A 21,524-nucleotide genomic window follows, 5' to 3' on the forward strand; every position below is an offset into this window, starting at 1 on the left:
AAGCCCTACTTGTTCGGTTTAATGTCTCTTCTGTTTTACAGTTCTCCAAAAAAAGCTTCCTCTAGTAATAAATAGATACATACATGAAGAAAGAATTTAAAAAAAAAATGGTGGATCGCTTCATTTCATGTCCCTTTGTTTAACTGTGCCTTCTTCAAGTGTCGGTGGTTTGATGTCTCACTCTTAACTCATTCACTCCCAGCCATTTTCACAGAAGCAATTCCGTTCGCTCCCGGCTGTTTTGCTGGATTTTGACTGATTTTGCAAGGCCCACAAAATGTTGTGTTCAATTGCTATAAAAGCATGGAACCTATCAAAAGAAGAGAGCAAAGTTTCATCAGTTTTCAAAAATCAATTTAAAATTGTGAGTAATTTAGCTTTTTTTCTAGATGGCCCTGGTTGATCTCCTTTGTTCTGCTGCCACCTGCTGGCCGTTTGTGTAATAACTACCATTTCTGCAACCGTTCTTTGCAGTTGAGAGGCTGCATCAAAGCCTTCTGTATGCTTTAGCATAAAAAAAAAAAAAACCTGAACAAAAAGTATAAATACGTCTTTGGGACACTTACAACATTAAAAAAAAACGTATTTACACGTTATTGGGGGCAAATCAGTTAATGTATGTTCACAGCTTTCCAACCTATTGCACCCTGACAATGTAACAAAAGGAATAAGGATTCATAATTCTAAACCTTGGTGGGAATCTGGCTTGAATTATTGCATAAAACTTCAATCATTCATTATTTGGTCAAAAGGAAGAAAGAGATTTCCATCAAGCTGGGAGGTAAACGATAGACACGACAACTGCTCATTGATCACAGATTGGCGACCACACAGAAATGACATGATAGCAAGTGCAGAAAACCACAAGAGGTACTGCGGTTGTTGTAAATATTCTAATCCCAATGCACATCGGAGGGACAAATTGTCGGCAATACGGGCCTGAAAGTCAATATTAATATAATGCTCAAGAAGTGAAGTGTTCTATTACCAATTTGTTGGTGAAGAAAGATTGTCAGCTGTTGACAAAAGACACAGAGTATGACAGCTAGCTGTCAATATTCTGTTTCTCCTCATGCTGGATGTTACATTAAAGTAGTTTTTTGTCGGTCCCGGCTGGTATTGTTGTTTTTTTAGGCCGTTGCAAAATTACTTGGCAAAATTATTATTATTATTGTTGTTGTTATTATTATTATTATTATTATTATTATTATTATTATTAATTTATTTTTTAAGCGAGAGCTCAGAATTGTTCATTCGGTAGTCTTACCGATTCAACATCTTATCATCATTGCTCTCTCTTCTCTCTCTTTTTAAAAAAAAATATATTTTATGTGTATGTGTGCGTTTGTGTGTGTGCGTGAGGGTGTGCGCGTATGTGCGTGCAAATACGTGTAAATTTATACTCATGAATTCACCTAAAACCTAATAAAAATCCCATTACCCTTCACCTTAAAGGAAGGCACCTTTAATTTTACATGTATGGCTTGATTGGCAGTAAATAGTTAGTTTAGCTACGAAACATGCATAAGAGCTGAAGAATACACCCCAATATTGATTTATTTAACTTTTTTCAACATAGAAGTACTTCCGTGTTGGAACGCCCTCAAGTGGTGACGTAACAAGTGTGTATACTCGCTTGGCGAACAGTAGTTCACGCAGACAGAACGACGAGGAAGACACAAACGTCACTTATGCCTTACTGTATTGCAAAATTTTGCAAGGTGTCGTCAAGGAAAAACCCGCGAGGAGCACACTGGTATGTTATCCCAAAAAAAAAAAAGACTATTTGCGTAGAAAATGGCTTGCTAAGTGCTGTCGACCTCCCGGCAAGGACAAGCAGGCGCGGACGTTATGTTTTATTAGCTCGTAAGTTGTTTATACTTCACAAATTGACCATGTTCATAATCTTATTTTAACAAAAAATTTATTGAATGTGGATTAGTGTCATTATCATGTGTCATGTGCGACGTACTACATTTGTGTTCTGTCCCGCTGTTCTTCCTGTGGTGCATTCCAGTTTCATTTGCATTTCTATTAATTTCGTTCGGATCCCAACCATTGATAACCAGCCTAGGTAACGGCGTCTCGCATTTCCTTACTTCATTTTGTCTATAAATAAACACGGTTAATACACAACCTTCTTGCAAGCTTTCGTTTACATCATCGGGACGCTACGCAAAAAAAGAAAAAAAAAAACAGCTAGGGGAGGTTGGGCGCTGTAACGATGATACATATAATTTTACTATTTTTTTCTTTTTCCTGAAATAGTTTGTCAGTTCCACACGTTTTGCATTGCTCGTACTGTGTGTCACTTTACCTGTTGGATATTGGCTCCTCCAAGACTTTTCTTCTTCACATCTTTCATCGCAACCAAAGCTATCCTGAGAATGTCTATTTAGTATTGCCATGTTGAATGTCTGATGTTCCAGGATGCAGTTGAGATTGTCCGCAAGGAACCGATCCTCGATTTCTTTTATTTCCAGACAGCACACATTCATTAGCGGATTGTCCATTCCTGCAGCTCACGCACGAGCACCACTCACCCACCGCCTGATTCACTCGTTCATTAAAGTTTATTTTGTGCCCGAAAAGACCATCTGGCGCCACAACTTTCACATCCAAGGCAGACTTTCCTTCGGTAGGGTTATTTTGTCGTGTTGGCTCGAAGCGATAAGGTTTAATCCTTCCGGGTTTGACGCTAGATGCACGGCTGCGTTGCATAGCGCTTCCATCGTGTAGAGTTTACACACTAGTGACGTAAACATCCGGGTTATTTAGTCACGTGTAACAAACATGCCGGCGTTCGATTCATTTTAACATCGGTTTAAAAGTTATTAAATGTACATAAAAAAATAATCACGTCACCAAATTAATTATTGAAAAAGTAGCAACTTTTTGCTGCTAAAAATGGATCAATAAGTAAAGTGTCCCTTTAACCGCATACTTAGTCTCGCCAGAGTTGTCGAAATTATTTTTCTGATAACTGAGTAATTGGCTGCTTATTTTTTTTGTCATGTGCTGATGTGTAAATAAATAAATAAATTGGCCGATTAAATTGGTCGGGCCCAAATTTTAAGTTCTGTAAATTCAGCTACCAACACCATGTACACTACCGTATTTTCCGCACTTTAAAGGCGCACCTTCAATGAATGACATATTTTAAAACTTTCTCCATATATAAGGCTCACCGCACTATAAGGCGCACCACATTATAAGGCGCACCTTCAATGAATGACATATTTTAAAACTTTTTCCATATATAAGGCGCTATAGTAGAGGCTGGGGTTACGTTATGCATCCATTAGATGGTCCTGCGTTAAAGGGAATGTCAACAAAACAGTCAGATAGGTCAGTCAAACTTTATTAATAGATTACAAACCAGCTTTCTGACAACTCCATTCACTCCCAAAATGAATAAACAGCTGTTTTATTATTTTCTCTGAGGTAAAGTATTAGTATTAGCTAGCGATCCAAGATGGCGGGATCTTCTGCGCATGCGCGTCACCGATCGTGCAGGGTCACCGATGGCGTTTTGACAGCGAGACCTGTTGCGGCTCAATATTGATCCATATATAAGGCGCATTGGATTATAAGGCGCATGGTCCGCTTTTGAAAAAATTGAAGGCTTTTAGGTGCGCCTTATAGTGCGGACAATACGGTGTTTTGCATGGGAAATTATTACAAATAGATAGGAATATGCCTTTGACACTACACTTCATCAAAATTTCTGGTGAAACCTCAATGAAAGTATGATGAAGTCCAGTGTCCAAAATTCTGAAAATTGTGATGGCCTTAGAAACTTTAGGCAACAATCAGCCCATTTGGGCCATGTTCTGTTGAATGCTATTTAAGATCAATACAAACAGTTAGAAAAAAAAAATAGTCCTTAAAAGTTCATCATGTATTTTACAGTTACAAAAGGCTACCATCAGAAACATGTACAGATGGGTTTGTTAATGGCTAATGCCAGTTCATAAAGTGTATAAGACTGAGCCAAAAACAACAGATGGACGAGATCCTCAAGTGAAGAAAAAAAAAAAAACACACACCAATTGAAATATCTGGGCTTGCTTATTTCATGGCCGACGTCTCTGCTGTTAAAACATGAGCTCCATCCTGTCCAAGTGTTAACAAATGGGACAGAGAAGAGGATGCAGCTGCCAAGCGATTGGCAAAGTGGGCCTGGCCGTGAAACAATGAGTCAGCTAAAAGCTTTGAGCGTCGTCAGCACCCTGCAGAGCCTTGATGTTTTGATACAGGGATGTGAAACAGGGCTGATGACTGCAGCAGCAACCTTGTAGAACCGGAATCCAAACCATAACTGCACTGAACCATCTCAGTAAGCCTTTCAAGCTCGTAACAGCAAAATATCTTCTTTGTAGTTACAAACAGCCTCAAAGTGCCAACTCAAGTATATAACAAAAAAAATAACGTGGTCTTGCTAGTGAGCAGGAACACTTTACCTGTGTCATCTAATCCATAATGCAGCTGCCATATGCTGCTTTTGTCAGGATGATCAAATAAATGAGTGTAAGTCATCAAGTAAGTCGACGCTACATTCTGGCAGTTTGTTACCGCGGCTGTCGGAGTTTGTTTTCGACGGTTTCTCAGAGCATACGGAGGCTGTTTTCTGATGTCCTGTCTGGCCCATCTTTTGGAAATCGCACTTGGCAGGATAAACCTGAGTCATGCAAACCTTTTCAAACAACGTATGCACTCGCACAGAAGGCAGTGGCCCAATTTCTTATGTTGTAAAATTGCAAGGTGCGCTTAGTCATCCTTCAAACCACCAGCCTCCATTCCCTTCATTTGTTTTGAAATGCAAAACAGAATTTGAAAGACTCCGTACGCTGGTACAGGTGCTGTCGTGGCTCAGGTTGAATCTTAGTTCATTCAGCCATTTTTAACTCATTCACTGCCATTGACGGCTAAAGACGTCAAATATCTATTTTTCCTATGCTGGCAGTGAATGAGTTAATGTGCCGCGTGCAACATTGGCACAAACCACCATCAGAGTCTTGACACTTTAGTGGCCATATTGAGACATTCTAGTTTTGACAACTGTGACAAGTCATATTTGGGGGGGGAAAAAAATTGTCTGATGATTTAGCTTTTGGGGTGTCATCTGGATACAGTGCTCAGCATATATCAGTACACCCCCTTCAAAAAAAAATTAAAGATTTTATTCAATATCTCAATGAACATAAGAACAATTTCCCAAATTTTGAAAAAATGGTCTGTAGAATATGCGCTGTAGAATTAACTCACTACATGAAAGTAAGGTTGTAATTAGGGATGTTCGATACCACTTTTTTTCAGACTGATACCGATACTCAGACCCTCAGTACTCACCGATACCAACTGCCGATACCAGTAGTACATTTTGACAAATTAAAAAAAATCACTAAAAGATATTTTTAAACAAATATATTTCCTTTAATATTGACAAAAAACAGCACAGTCACTCTTCAATAGTCTTAACGTTCAAAATAAAACACAAAAATGCTCTTTTAGTTTAAGATTCACAATTTTGAAGTATTTCCAAACCGGTGAAGTTTTGGTGAAAAACTGCTGCGCTTAACGTCTTCCCCCTCTGCCATCGGTCGCTTGTACTCGTCTGCGTCACGAGTACTCGAGTACTTGAAAAAAGGCTGGTATCGGCCCAATACCGATACCTGGTATCGGTACTCGCCCATCCCTAGTTGTAATAGAATGCATAGATGACAAAATCTTCAATTTAATGAAATTAATGAATGCAAAAAATGAATTCAACCCACAACAACAACAACAACAAAATAACTACATCTCGTATTTTCTATGACATCCTTGACTGTTATGGATACCAACTTGTTTGCTCAGCCTGGAATTAACAAGTTGTGAGTCTTTTTCTCGGGGTCTACTTATTTTTGTACTTTAATACATTTGATTTAAAAAAAATAAATAAATAATACTTTTTTGTGGGTTGTAATTAGGGCTGTCAAAGTTAAGGCGTTAATAGATTAATTAATCACAGAAAAATGTCGCATTAATCACATATTAATGCAAAATTAATCGCACTTGAGCCTTGAACGTAACCGCGGATGGTTACATTGAAGGCTGTGCAGGTCATTGATGAGGTCAATGCACATTTCCTACACCTGTTGTTCCAAAATGAGCGGGGTGACTCCAGTTGGTGTGCTCGGTGGTAAAATTTCGCTTTAAAAAACACCCTGACGGGACTTTAGATAAAACAAAAGTAATTTATGTTTAATTAATTAATAATTGCTGAATTGCACCCAATTGATATGATGCTGTTACGTTTTGAGCAATACACGCATGCATGCGATTGCGTACATGCATTTAATCAATGTTTGCAAATGACATTCAGATAATAAAATGCGTCAAAATATTACGGTATTTTGTATTTATTTTATATTACGCGAATACGCAAGTAATTTAGCTGATTAATCGTGATTAATCAAAATTAAAAAGTTTGCTGCTATAATTCATGTCACAAACGCAATATTGATCAGAATACCTTGTTTAGACTATAGTGGGGGCACATACAACATAACATCCCCAAGAACATTGCTGGTAAATCCTCAGACAGAAACTTGACTCCGTTTCTGCGACTACGATGTTTAAATAGGCAGCAAGTCAGCTCATCTTTATTTATAGAGCACTTTAACAACAAAAGGTCCCAGTTAAAAATGTTCGAAACTATCATGTCAGGCCATTAAGGCTGACAGATACCAGCTTCCCACAAGGAGATATGCCACACAAGGGATGAAAAAAAGTCCAAACCTGAAGGTCACATTAGTCAGTTGTAGACTTTCAGGAAGACAGTCACAACCAGATTTTCTTCCGGGTACAAAAAGACAAAGACAAAGAGAGAGAAAAACCTGCAATGTAGTAGGAACATCAAAGTTTGTTGACATTTTACAAGAAAAAATAACAACAGGAGCAATAATTGCAATTTCTATCTTCCGTGCACGGGAGGAAACAGCATGCAAAAATATTCGCACAAACACAGCATGAGACACGTGTGTTGTTTTTTTGGAATCAGAAAGTTCTTATCTATTTCCATCCCTATTGTTGAGCCAGAAGTGCAATTCAGTAAGAGGACAGATCTCAGAAGCAACTATTATTGGAGCATATATATATATATATAATATATATATATATTAAAATTGAGAGCAGCAGACAACTAGCGATCTGGCTAAGTATCACAGTAAATAGAAAAATACATGGAGGGACAAACAGATGGTGAGATTACGCATTTTTATCCCAAAAGAAAAAGTTAAATAATGTGATTTTTGTTCATTGTTACGTTATAGGCTCAGTTATTACATTTGCAATATTTTTTGGTCTGACTTTTATTACATTATTGGCCACTTATTAGTTTATGGGCCTATTTAAAAAAAAAAAAAAAAAAAAAAAAAGAGTAAACTTATTACGTTGCGGGTTGTAATTACGTGACGTGCTGTTATCACCTTATCGGCTTCTACAACTCGAGTAAGCACATCAGGAGTGGAGTCGATCTTTTTAATATTTCAGACATTGCACCACTGGATCAATGACAAGCCCGATGTACGAGGCCCTCCATTATTGCTACCTTTCCTTGTTGCTAACAGCAGAGTGAACTGAATGTTCTGCTTTGTGAGTTCCCACTCAAACACCTCTGCACACACTACTGAGCATTGATGTGCGTTCTCATTTCACAGATGAAACCGCAGCTCATGCGGAGACGTGAAGATTTTTAAAGGTTCGTCACACCAGCTTTGCTACCTATAATGTATGCAGACAGCCAGGCGATCTTGTAGTCCTTCATATCTCGGCGTATGGATGTCTGTTAAAATAGCATGCTTTCGCCCCTTGAGCAAAACTTGCACTTCTGCTGAAGAAAAGCTTGTGCCTCAACCCACTGTGAGATCGCAAATCGACTTAAAGCGTACTTGCCACTTTGGGAACCATTAACTGTCATATTGTCGCAGTTAAAGCTTTTTTGTCATTAAACACAAGCTAGCCTCAAGAGTTTGTCAGAGAGGACACGGAAAATGTTGATAGAATTTCGGAGAAAGGTCTTCTTCATTTTAATTTTCCATTCGGGACTGCTTGTAGAGATGTGTTTATTGAGACACTGATATTCATAAAATCGATACTCACACACGAGACTTTTTTGGCATCGGTTCCCTTAACTCATTTACTCCCAATAACGTATAAATACGTTTTTTTTAACGTTCTAAGTGTCCCAAAGACGTATTCATATATATATATATATATATATATATATATATATATATATATATATATATATATATATATATATATATATATATATATATATATATATATTTTATGCTAGAGCATACAGATTTATTAATTATTAATCAATATATTTACTGACTCCTGCTCCTACTCTCCTTGTGCTTACATTTAAAATTCGTTCTTAACTCATTTGCTCCCAATAACGTGTAAATATGTTTTTTTAATGTTCTAAGTGTCCCAAAGACGTATTTATACGTTTTTTTATTGTTGTTGTTTTTTTATGCTAGAGCATACAGAAGGCTTTGATGCAGCCTCTCAACTGCAAAGAACGGTTACAGAAATTGTAGTTATTACACAAATGGCCAGCAGGTGGCAGCAGAGCAAAGGAGATCAACCAGGGCCATGTAGAATAAAAGCTCAATTACTTACAATTTTAAATAGATTTGTGAAAACTGATGAAAGCTCTCTTCTAATGCTAATTGCTGCAAAACGTAAACAGATAGAAACATACTTTTTTTTCCTGATGAAAGAAGAGACGTTAATCTTTCTTTTGATAGGTTCCATGCTTTTATAGCAATAGAGCACAATATTCTGTGGGCCTTGCAAAATCAGTCAAAATCCAGCAAAACAGTCGGGAGCGAACGGGATTGCCTCTGTGAAAACGGTTGGGAGTGAATGAGTTAAACACATACATTTCTAACTCTCAACTAAAATGTGAGGGTGCAAGGATCACTGTGACCTGCATTAAAGAGATAGTTCGGCTTTTTTTTTTACATGAATCACTATTTCATCCTCACCTCCAGTGTGTGCGATCAGCACTGACTTACCCCTGACAGCGTTCTGTGACACGAGTTCTGGTCCGGTGTTGGACGAGAGGAAAATAGTCCAGCAAGCTGGCTGGGGTCTCGGAAATAAAAGCGTTTTTCTTCTAAACACAATTTGTGTTCAAAAGAGTGATACATTTGCATCATGCAGCTGATAGACGCGCACTAATCTACAAGTTGTTTGTCTTTTCGACGCCGGAAGGCGGGGCTATCAGCTGTCTGCTGCGCGTCTATCAACTGTCTACAGGGCGCCGCGCAGTGATACGAACGAACAGAAAAATAGTGCTTGGCGGTAATGGCGTCTGACTTTTTAGGAGTATTTTGATGCAAATGTATCACTCTTTTGAACACAAATTGTTTTTAGAAGAAAAACGCTTTTATTTCCGTGACCCCAGCCAGCTTGCTGGACTATTTTCCTCTCGTCCAACACCGGACCAGAACTCGTGTCACAGAACGCTGTCAGGGGGAAGTCAGTGATGATCGCACACACTGGAGGTGAGGATGAAATAGAGATTCATGTAAAAAAAAAAAACTATCTCTTTAAGTACCGTATTATGATTGTGTAAGTGAGATGGTACAGACATCCACAGTACAGTTACCTTGTGCAGTGTCTATTCCTTCGTCCTTGAAAATTCTGATCACATTTTCAACACAACACACGAGTGACCCGATTTATCAATTTCTTGAAATATGAACCGTTAATTGGCCTTTTTTTTTTTTTTTTTTTTTTTCATTGACCAGTACCGTATTTTCCGGAGTATAAAGTCGCACCGGAGTATAAGTCGAATTAGCCATAAAAATGCATAATAAAGAATAAAAAACATACATAAGTGGCACTGGACTAGCATAATAGCAGAATTATATACGCTCCACGTTTGCCATGCAAGCAACAACCAGCGTTCACCCAAATTATGAACAAGTTCAGGTATGTTGAACTCGTTTAGGCATAACACTGCCAGGACGCCCCACCTCTCACCCAAATTTAGTTGGGATTTGCACAAGCTACCCGCAACCCTAATGAGGACAAGCGAAATTGCAACAATTATTTTTGCTCAGTTGAGTCTACATGGGATCTGTAGGCGTGCACATATCTACAGTGCATTGTGTGCCGTTGTGATACTAATTCAGTTTCACGTTTTGATGTCTCTCAGATACGTTGCAGTCAACAAATTTTTATACAACATAATATAGTTGCTAAAAATAAATGGTGCACAAAAACCGTGGAAGCTAAGAGCAGCATGTGATGTATCCCTCCAGTCAATTATACGGGAAGTAGCTGCTAAGCTCCCTGAGAATGTTGCCATTACCCACTGGGGAGCACAAGTAATTACAGACCGCTTTTGTCCCCATTTGTCGACAGTAATAAGCCTAAAAGCTTGGCAGCATGGGCAAAAAAATAAAGAGTCCCTAGGTATGCTTGTAAGAAGTTGTCATGTACATTGGCTTTCGTTTGTCTCTCAATATAGACGCCATCATATAGCTCAATAATTATATTTGGTCTTTTTGATTGTTGTTGCTGTCATATTAAATGTGTGCAACAAAAGAAGGTAGAGGTGGATCATATTGATGGAAAGCACCACAAAGATGCAAATGGAAGGCTTCTTTTTGTTGTTATTCTTTGCTTATTATTCCCCCTACTTAGCATACAGCTTCATCATGTGCGTGGATTCACATTTTTGCTGTTGTCGTCCACATGGGAATACAAATTCTTTTAAACTAAGCACAAATTGCTTAAGCCCAAAGCTAAGTAAGCGGAATGAAGCGAATATCAACAGTGTTTCCCAGCATGCAGTCAATGAACTAAATCTTTGAGGCAGTGACTCACTCACCGTTTGCCCTGTAGTATGGGCACTGTTGATTAAGTCTGCTTTTAGAGCTGACCTGTTCACACCAAGGAAAATGGTGTGTTGGAGTGTGTGATCTGGGAGCGTGTGTGTATTCACAAACGAGGCTCGAGTCCACCAACTCAATTCTTGGTCAAAATCAACAGTCCTGCAAGCGAGAGAAAATCGGAATTGTGATGGTTTGGTGGCATGCTGCAATATTTATCTATGATGCTTTGACTATTAAAGCGGAATAATGCAACCACAGTAAAAATATGCCCGGTTTAATATGTACCTACAGATGATTAAAGGCAAGGCAAGGCAAGGCAAGTTTATTTGTATAGCACATTTCATACACAAGGCAACTCAATGTGCTTTACACAAGGAAAGACAACACATAAGCATCAAGAAACAGTAGTTAACATTCAGAGGAAGAAAAATAAATGAAAATAGGTTGCAAAATTTACTACAAAGAACATACAATAACAATCTTAAAACATTATTTAAAAAAAACACTTAATTGAAGCTGTTTAAAAGTCCCTAATCAAAGGTATAAGAAAAAAGCAAAGTTTTTAACCTGGATTTAAAAGCATTTACACTTGACTTCACTTCTGTTGGCAGCCTATTCCATCTGTGTGCAGCATAATAGCTAAATGCAGCTTCACCATGTTTCTTTCGAACTCTGGGTTCCACTAGTTGGCCCAAGTTCTGTAGATCTCAGAGCCCTGCTGGGTTTGTACTCAATCAGCATTTCTTGGATATATTCAGGACCCAAACCATTTAGCGATTTATAGACGAGTAGCAGAACTTTAAAATCGATTCTACAGCTGACTGGGAGCCAGTGTAAATCCTTAAGTACTGGAGTAATATGTTCTGATCTCTTTGTTTTGGTCAGAACTCGAGCTGCAGCGTTCTGAATGAGCTGCGATTGTCTCATGTTCTTTTGAGAGAGTCCAGTCAGAAGGTTCCGTTTATGTTCCTTTTCTCCTGTCACAGTTAACTTGAGAAGGGAAATTTAAAAAAAATATATCACTGTTGAGTAACAGGTACAAGAACGAATCAGAAAAAAAAGAATGTGGATAAACTGACAACAAACAAGCTGTCAAAGTGAAGGTGTAGAAGGACGATGACGCGGGGTTGATGATACACAATTAGGGGTGTTAAAAAAAATCGATTCGGCAATATATCGCGATACTGCAGCACACAATTCTCGAATCGATTCAATAGGCAGCCGAATCGATTTTTTAACATCCATTTTTTGATGGAAAAATATTCAACAAAACGTCTAACTTTCACACCTTAAGCATGGAAGAATGTTATATTAATGGAACATTAAGCCTTAATATTTTATTTCAATGCTGTTCTAATGTGAAAAAAGGTTACAACCTGTTTGTTAAATACAGTGGCTCACAGTTATAAAACTGAAGTTTCAGATCAATAAATAATACATTTTCATACAAATCTTACAGTGTACATGTACAAGTTTACTGAATGGTATTTTCTAAATTTGAGTAAAATAAATTGCAACAATCGACTTGTAAATTCATATCGGGATTAATCGGTATCGAATCGAATCATGACCTATGAATCGTGATATGGATCGAATCGTCAGGTACTAGGCAATTCACACCCCTATTACACAAGAAGACTCGATTGAATTTACGGGAAACCCGTCAAAGTATGAACACAGATTTGAGCTCCACATTACCTCCATTTATTTCATTAGCTCCAAATTCAGATTTCATGCTGGCTGCATGCAGGCAACATTGGCAGGCGTGCTCAACGATTGGTGCCAACTGTTTCCCCATCTCCCAAAGTGTGCCGTGCCGTTTAGTTATCACCAAGAGTGCCTTGTTGTCAGCACTTAGCCCAAGCACCCTTTATTTGCTTATCTTATTACCCGTGTGTCACTTGGATTATGTTGGTAATTGAGGAGGTAAACTGCCAATTGAGGTGTTTCTCCTTCATGACTTAATTGCACGGCTTGCACATAATGGTGGGACCTATGAGTAGCGGACCACAAGGATTATAATCAGAGGTAAAATCATGCGTAAACCACACATACAATTTTTCAAACAACATACAATTTATTGGCAGCCATGTGAGATGATGTAAAAATCAGTAGGAGGGAGGGTATCAACACGATACTGTAACAGGAAGTCAATCTAAGTCAAGCCAGAGCTGTGTGAAATCACTTCCCCTCCCTCCACCATGCCATGCACCATAAAGTGAGTCAGACATTTTCCGGTGCTGTTTAAATCTGTAACGTATCCCGATGGTGCCCTCTGTGTATCACATGAAAGCATTTTCAAAGTAGTTAACGGACAGTCACTTAACAGGCAACATATCCCGTGGCACGATCCCTCAGGCAGCAAAGCATTAAAAACTGGCCTCACTGCCACGTGAGCTCGGGAACACAGAATCAATTGAGAATCACCTTGAGACAAAGTGCGGCCCTGCAGTGACGCCGGAGAGTGCATTCAATAGGAGAGATGGTGCTGGAGGAAGAAGATGCGAGACATGCTGCCTGTGTTGTAGTGAAAATACCGTATTTTCCGCACTATAAGGCGCACCTTCAATGAATGACATATTTTAAAACTTTTTCCATATATAAGGCGCTACAGTAGAGGCTGGGGTTACATTATGCATCCAGTAGATGGTGCTGCGCTAAAGGGAATGTCAACAAAACAGTCAGATAGGTCAGTCAAACTTTATTAATAGATTACAAACCAGCTTCCTGACAACTCCATTCACTCCCAAAATGAATAAACAGCAGTTTTATTATTTTCTCTGAGGTAAATTATGAGTGTTAGCTAGCGATCCAAGATGGCGGGATCTTCTCCGTATGCGCGTCACCGATCGTGCAGGGTCACCGATAGCGTCTTGACAGCGAGACCTTTTGCGGCTCAATATTGATCCATATATAAGGCGCACTGGATTATAAGGCGCATGGTCAGCTTTTGAAAAAATTGAAGGCTTTTAGGTGCGCCTTATAGTGCGGAAAATAGTGTAACTTACAGAAAGCCTGAAGTCCCCAAGATCCTGACATGCCTTGATAAGACACATTCCCTATTTCCTGTTCCGGCATCCCAGTCAAAGTAAAACCAGGGCTTGTCATTGTAACAGTGACAAATATATAGCAAGGCTGCATCCTACTTCATGTCCAAACTTGGACTTGCTTAGCAACCAGCAACAAATGTGCCAATCTTGAGCCAGGCCACCTTCCTGCACCCAATCCACACCGGATATACTGCAAAATAATAATGATAATGAGGCACACCTGGACAATACGGAGCCCCTAAGGTGCCATGGTAGAAAAAAAAAAAAAAAACAACTTTGCGTTCCCTCACAAAGATTGTGAACACGCAAAGTTGTTTTGCGAGGGAACGCAAAGTTGTTTTTTTCGCCTACCATGTTACCTTAGCTGCGCTGTAAACACTTCCGGGTCATCTTCTATGTGACCAAAAGCGACGACGACGGAACGTTTGTAAACATGAAACAAAGCAGTGGGGAAGCTTTCCCAAAGCGAGATAGGATGGAGCATGTATTTTTCCACTGCTTTGTTTACACGTCGCTTTTGGTCACATGGAAGATGACCCGGAAGTGTTTACGGCGCACCTAAGGTGACATGGTAGGCGAAAAGAACAACAACTTTGCGAGGGAACGCAAAGCTTTTTTTTTTTTTCTACCATGTCACCTTGGGGGCTCCATGGAGCGTGATAATTTCTCCCCATCTTGCTTGATGTATAGCTTCTGTTACTCACAGTCTAGGGTCATTTTTTTTTTTTTTTCTATTCACATCACTCAGCTATCATATTTTAAAACATGTCACCTGCTTGTAAATAGTAATCGTGCACTGTGCGCACTGTCACGGGATGCTCAACCGTAATTTGACAACATTGGCCGGCCATCAGCTTGGTAGTTAGAGAGGGTGTGAAAACACAAGTGATAAAAGGAACAAATGGGTACATTCAAGGCAGACTAAAAATTAGGAGGATTCCACTGTCTTTGATTAAATATTTAATTATTATGTTGTCTATAATTAATTTGATACTTTCATTATTTTTCATGTACAATTAGTACCTTTAAAAACACATTTTGCAACTTGCTGTCGACTGAAAATGACATCACAAGGGCTCAGGTAACCAATCACAGCTCGCCTGTTTTCTAGGTTTGGTCATGTGACATTCACAAGTTGAGCTGTGATTGGTTACCTGAGTCCTTGTGATGTCATTTTCACTCAACAGAAAGTTGCAAAATGTGTTTTTAAAGGTACTAATTAAACATGAAAAATAATGAAAATCTAACATTTATTATAGGCGAAATATTGTTTGACTGCCAAAAATGGCTAAATAAGTAAAGAATCCCTTTAAGTATATGACATCACAACAAATCATAGAAATCCCAAAACACTCAAAAATGATTTCTAATGCTGCAAGCATCATTTGGATGATCTACTCTTGTGTCAACTAACATTTCACAATTAATAGATATGGGGCTTTAGAAAACATAATTGCACTTTTACATGAGGACCACATTTTTGTTCTCTGGTTCACCTTTGTGGAATAATAATGTTGTCATTATAAATTGATGAAATAGAAGAATAATATGTGGATAAATTGTTATTATAGCATTAGAATGCGTGGTTGTCATTCAGCACTCACACAACTGACAAAATGTTGAGTATAAAGTAAGGTATTGGGCAGGAACGTAACAATTTGTGATATGACTAAATAAATGTATCCATCCAGACCAAATATCTCTCAAAATGTCAGCCCCTTATGGGAGCATGTCTGGGAGCACGAAAAATGGCAGAGACTGGGGCAACAAATGACAAGCTTCACAGGGAGAAGTACACTGGGAGTCTGTAGGGTCACTGACTGAAACAACAAATGAAATGACACAGACGCACTCTCAACAAGAGAACAACAAAAGGGGAGGGGCTGTGGAGGACTAACACAATGTTACGCTGCATCACGGGGGGTGATTGATGGCACCTTGGACTAATACAACATTTGCCCAGAGAGGAGAAACGTGCCAGGAATAAGGTAGCAGATGCTTGTATGGAAAAAAAGTGGATAGGCTGCCAGATAATGAAAAATAGTTTCTTGTTTGAACCTTGGTCACTGATGGTATAGTATAGTTCTTGCCTGTGTTCAGTTCCCACTCATTGATGGTGTGGATGGTTATCTGTGTGCTTTGTGACTGGTGACCTGTCGAGCGTGTAGTCTGCATATCGCCCAAAGTTAGCTGGGATAGGCTGCAGTTTGACACAACTCTATTCTTGAAAAGTGGATGGTTGGAGACACATTCCAAACCTGTCCTTTCCTGTCCCAAACTATTCTTGGTTATTTTAATCCAGGGGTGTCCAAACTACGGCCCGGGGGCCATTTGAGGCCCACTGTCCATTTTTCAGTGGCATGGCATTTGACTCAGTTCAAATAAAATAAACAAAACAAAAATGTTTGGAGATGGTCAATGTAAGAAGGGAGGTTATCCAAAAACTGGTGCCATTAAAGGTTATTTTAGTTCACTAAAACTAATAAAAAAAATAAAAAAAAACTGAAACTAAAATAAAAAATAAAAAAACAACATTGTTACCAAAAAAAAGAAAAAAGAAAATCCTTTTTTAAAAAAAAAAAAAAACGAAAACTAACTCAAAACTACATTTTATGTTTACAAAACTAACTAAAACTAACTATAATTATAGCAAACGTCCTTTGTTTTAGTCTTTGGTAATCAATTTAATGCATGAGCCTTTGGCGATGATTTGAAATGTGATTTTTAGTAGATTTATTTTGATATAAACTGGAATAATGACATTTGAAAGTATGTCACACAGAAGTCACGTCATCTTGCAGCAGCCAATAGAAAAGCACCAAAAGATGACGTTGCGCCCATGCTGTTTTTTTTTTAATATTGCACACAAGTAATACACATTTAAAAAAAAAACAAAAAAAAAAACAACTAATACTAATACTGAAACTAACAAACTAAACTGAAACTAAGCATTTTTTAAAGAACTAAACTAATAAAAACTAACAGAACCACCCTGAAAACTAATAAAAACTAACTAAAATGAAAAATTCCAAAACTATAATAACCCTACTGCCATATTACAAATAAATTGGTTTATATACTGTAGCATTTTTCTAAATATGCAAAAGAACAATTAATTTATTTGTACAATTTTTAGGACTAAACACAATTTCTCTTCATAACATTACGTGGCCCTTGCGTCCTTCTGATTTTCTGTATGTGGCCCTCAAATGAAAAAGTTTGGACACCCCTGTTTTAATCCATGCACTTTACTTTCTAAGCCCCGCCTTTCTTGGCCAAACACATGTATTTATTAGAATCACACACAAACATTCTAAAAATATACTCACTTTTGATTTTGATCAGGCATTTGATTTTGATTATTTAGAGATTTTAAAACACGAGTCTGTTTTCTGAAGCTGAGCTGTGATATGTTGTTACCTGAGCCCAGAGCAACTGTGGTGTCATTTTCAATCGAAAACAAGTGGCAAAATGGCCGCCGGATGGATAAAAACTGCTGGATTTTGCTGCTTAATTGACATTCCACAAATGCGATATTAATCAGAATTCCGTGTTTAGACTAGCAGGGCTGCATTGAGCATATTATTGTAAAGAATATTTTTGGGTTAACTTCCCTTTTAATGCTTGAATTGGACTAAACGTAGACTAATCATGTGTTTTTAGGGCATTCTAATCTGACAAGTTTTTTGGATGCACCCGTCAGACCGTCTCTTGCCTAAGATAATTGGCCAGATAATATTGCTCTGTGGAGCAGCAAATTGCCCGGTCAACAAAGCAGCATTCGTACGTCTGTGCAGGTCGGAGGGTACTAAGAAAAATGGCTGTGGATGAGCAAAGCGGTTAGCTCACAACACGAGCTACGGCTCGTCTGATCACAGCTAGTATTAAAAGATTTATTCCAGTGGGACCACGGGACTGGGGCAAGAAAGAAGGCAGCGATGCTGTGAACTTCATTCATCACTGAAATTTAATGATACAACAGGCACCGACATCCAAAAAAGTTTGAAACCAGCTTTACAGCCAGACATTGGCGGCAGTAGCAGTACCGCATACTGCTTTTAGCATACGGCCGTATGCTAAAAAGCATGTGGAAATACTTTAGAATGAGAATGGCAACAAAATCAGTTGCACCATCTTTGCAAGTCTATCCTTAAATACAATAAAAGGAACAGAAACAGCGAAACAGTTTATTTTTTCAGCCTGGCTTGACTTACTGTCATTTATTTTGTGTCGATTATTATTATTATTATTATTATTATTATTATATTTTTAATTTATTTTGTGATTGGAGGAAGATATAAATTTCACTTCTTTCTGTGCCATTTCATTTCTTTTTTTTTCTTTTTTTTTTATGAAATTAAAATTTAGAATTGAATTGAAAATTTTCCAGAATGCCAATGGTTTCATTGCCACATATTGCAAGCGTGTATCAGTGACAATGTGACATACAGTTGCATAACATTATTTCACTTTTGAAAAAAAAAATAAAATAATAATAATTATACTGGACATATTGTAAGTATTTACTTGAGTCCAATGGGATTGATTGAACTACTATATATATATATATATATATATATATATATATATATATATATATATATATATATATATATATATATATATATATATATATATTCACCCTTCCTTGTAAAACTTCACCATAATTAACTTGTCACCGCAGCGCATGATCATGATGGTGTTGATTGCTTCTGCTGAAGCCTGTGCCTGTCTTCGTACATCCACACAGGGGGTTGCTCAGTGGGCAGTTTGCGACGATTTCACACTGAGCCTTTGCTTTTGTGCCTGTGATGTATCAAACAGCATTTCATTCTCCTTTTAACACACACGCGCGCACACCCGCTCACTCTTTCACTCGCTCTCTCTCGCTGTCACACCGAGCGAGTGTCTCATCGTCCATCTCAACTTGACACCCATGAACAGTGATGTTTTCTTTAGGTGCCGACGCCAGAGGGTATAATATTTCACTGACTGATGGCATTCGCCCTGCTTGATGTTTTCCTCCACAACATAACTCTATCAATGTTCTTACTTTCTATTTATCTTTGTCAAGCTTGATCACTGTTTTTACTCTTCTTTTAAAGGGATAGAAGAGGCCATTTTGCACCAATATGTGATGGAACACAGCCAACTCCCAGCCAATTGAAGCGGCTCCCTTCATTCAAACCAGCAGGAGCAGAAGTTGACTCGCTGGGGGGCCCACGCATGAGATTGTTATGAGTAAAGTGAGTTTGTACAGGTAAATTGTGGATGATGCAGTCGGCCGCGCATGTGATGTGGGCAATTGGAGACCACATTGCACCCACAACTGTGATCGTTGTTGTAACAACTATTGCCTAGGTCCATTCCACCCTCTAATTTTTTTTTAGTTTGCTTCTCTTGAAGCAAATTCTCTGCAGTGCATGAATATGCCAATGCCCAGACAGGATCCAGCCTGGTCAGCTCTACAGGTGGTCCTTGCCACCAACAAAACTCTTTTGAAGCCGCTGACCAGGTGACAAAGGAATTTATGCGTCTGCCAAAGGAGTGTATTTCCAGCAGTCTGCTCGGAGCCCGAACAAATGGCTCCAATGGTTTGGAATACACAAATGACCGATCAAAGGAATGTTCATGACTTCTTATCAATCACAAAAGGATACTCTGGCGCCTCGCCCTTCCTGGAACGTCTAGATGGAGCAACAACACCTCCAAGTGGCGAAACTTGGAACTATCCTTAGTGACAATTCACATAAGTAACCGCATTTTACACATTTATATCATGATAATTCTTGACAGACAACTGAACTACGAATGATTCATGTTATATCTTTGTGTGTATGAACATCCTATTTCATGTGTACTCCATAAAGAATGAAAGATAATCAATGTCTCTCAGTTCAGTCAGATTAGACAAGTAGAAGTTACCTCACAAGTTAGTTTATGATGCATTAATTACAATGTGTGTTAAACGGGTTGTGTGGGAAAACTGATTTGCCAGACTGACCAAATCTAATGCCAAATTATTAATCTTTTTAATAATTTTCCTCTGAGAGTCTGCGCGAGCGAACAGAAGGGTGTGCCTTCACCTGCTCGCCCCACCCAGAGACTATAAAAACACGAGCAGACCACTGCCCGTTCTCTCTCTTTTGCCCTCCTGCTCTCTTGCCTGTTCCTGCTCTCACAAGCCTCTTCCAAAAACTCTGGCCCGACTTGCAAGTGGGCCAGCCAGGCTGCTCGAACTCTTTTGTCTAAGAAACTTGCAAACCACGTGGCTTTTTCTTTCCTGGCAGGATCCGTTAACGAGATCGGATCCTCGCGCCACGCCACGCCAAAGCAAGTGCAAACTGCAACGCTGACTAAAGACTCTTTTGGTTTTTTTTGTTTATTTTTTTTTGTTCCACTATCGGTGCTTACCCGCCCGACCTTCGCGGCCCCGGGGTACACTTGCAACGTACCCCGGACTCAAGGTTGCGCACCTCAGCCGCTCAGCACCTCAACTGCTAGTCGGTGGTGCCCCGCCGCGGTGCTAGCTCACCTCCAACGGCTGGCCTTCCCCGTACGCAGGCGCGTACTGACCGAGCTGCAACACCTGAGCTCGGACAGCTGCCCAGCAGAACCAACCTCGGCGAGGATCAACCTCGCCGGATCGCCGACCAATCAAGGCACGAGCCGCGCAACGACGCCAGGCCCCTTTGCGGCTTCCCCGTGCTCACCTGTGGAATAATTTTTCTTTTTATTTTTTTTCTTGCCTTTTTCAACGAACATTGACTATTTTTTTCCCCTTGTCAAAAAGGCCGCCACTTCTGTTTGTTGCTACGCAACTCTAAGGCTCGTAAGTGCGCTTGATTTCTACCTCGGCGTATCCACTGTGTGCCACTTACGTTTGAAACCTCACAAATCTGGCAGGTCAAATTTTCTCTTTTCCCTGTTTCTTTATTCATTCGCATTCCTTCCTTATTTTCATTCGCTTTATTTTATTTCTTTTCTTCTGACGGTAGAATAGTTAGGCAGTATTTTGATTCTGTAGTGTAGCAATCGTGAATAAATGCATGTTTTATGAACTGTATTCCGCCTAAGTCATCTGTGTTTCCGAGTGGATTATTATTCTTTTGTTAGTACAACGAACCACTGAATATCGAGTGTGGCGACTTTAGATTATCAATGACTGATGAAAGAAGGATTTTGGTCGTTGTTTGCTCCTGTTAACAAGCAAATTCAACGTGGTGCCCCAGAGGTTATCGAGGTAAATACAATTTACCTCTGTAACGTCCAGATTATTAATTCGTCCAAAAGACGACCCAATTATCGCTACATAATGGTGCCGGCCGTGTGAGGCTACAAAACATAAGAAGATCCACTCGAAAACACAAGACTTTGGACGTGAAAAGTAAAACGCATTTCACGTAGTGTACCTAATCATTTGTCTCTGTGCAAAAAGGTAAACATTTCTTCTTACATAGAACTGCACTGACTTTCCCCTTCAGCTTTGAATCGAGCGTCTGGTTAGCCGCCATCTTGCGTGTGTTACCACGGAGTGACGTGCTATAAGTAAACGAGAGTAACGGGATTG

The 21,524-nt window shown here is 39.1% G+C and overlaps 1 long non-coding RNA gene across 1 annotated transcript in view; it reads left to right on the forward strand.

Moving 5' to 3' along the window:
* Positions 1 to 20,750, forward strand: part of LOC144013484 (uncharacterized) — a 75,280-nt gene extending 54,530 nt beyond the window's left edge. The window contains exon 4 of the long non-coding RNA XR_013282259.1: positions 19,060 to 20,750. This is a non-coding gene — a long non-coding RNA (uncharacterized LOC144013484). The remainder of the gene's footprint in view (positions 1 to 19,059) is intronic.
* The last annotated feature ends 774 nt before the right edge of the window (positions 20,751 to 21,524 follow it).

This window comes from Festucalex cinctus, chromosome 2 (genome assembly GCF_051991245.1).
Source record: "Festucalex cinctus isolate MCC-2025b chromosome 2, RoL_Fcin_1.0, whole genome shotgun sequence".
NCBI classification, from domain to species: Eukaryota; Metazoa; Chordata; class Actinopteri; order Syngnathiformes; family Syngnathidae; genus Festucalex; species Festucalex cinctus.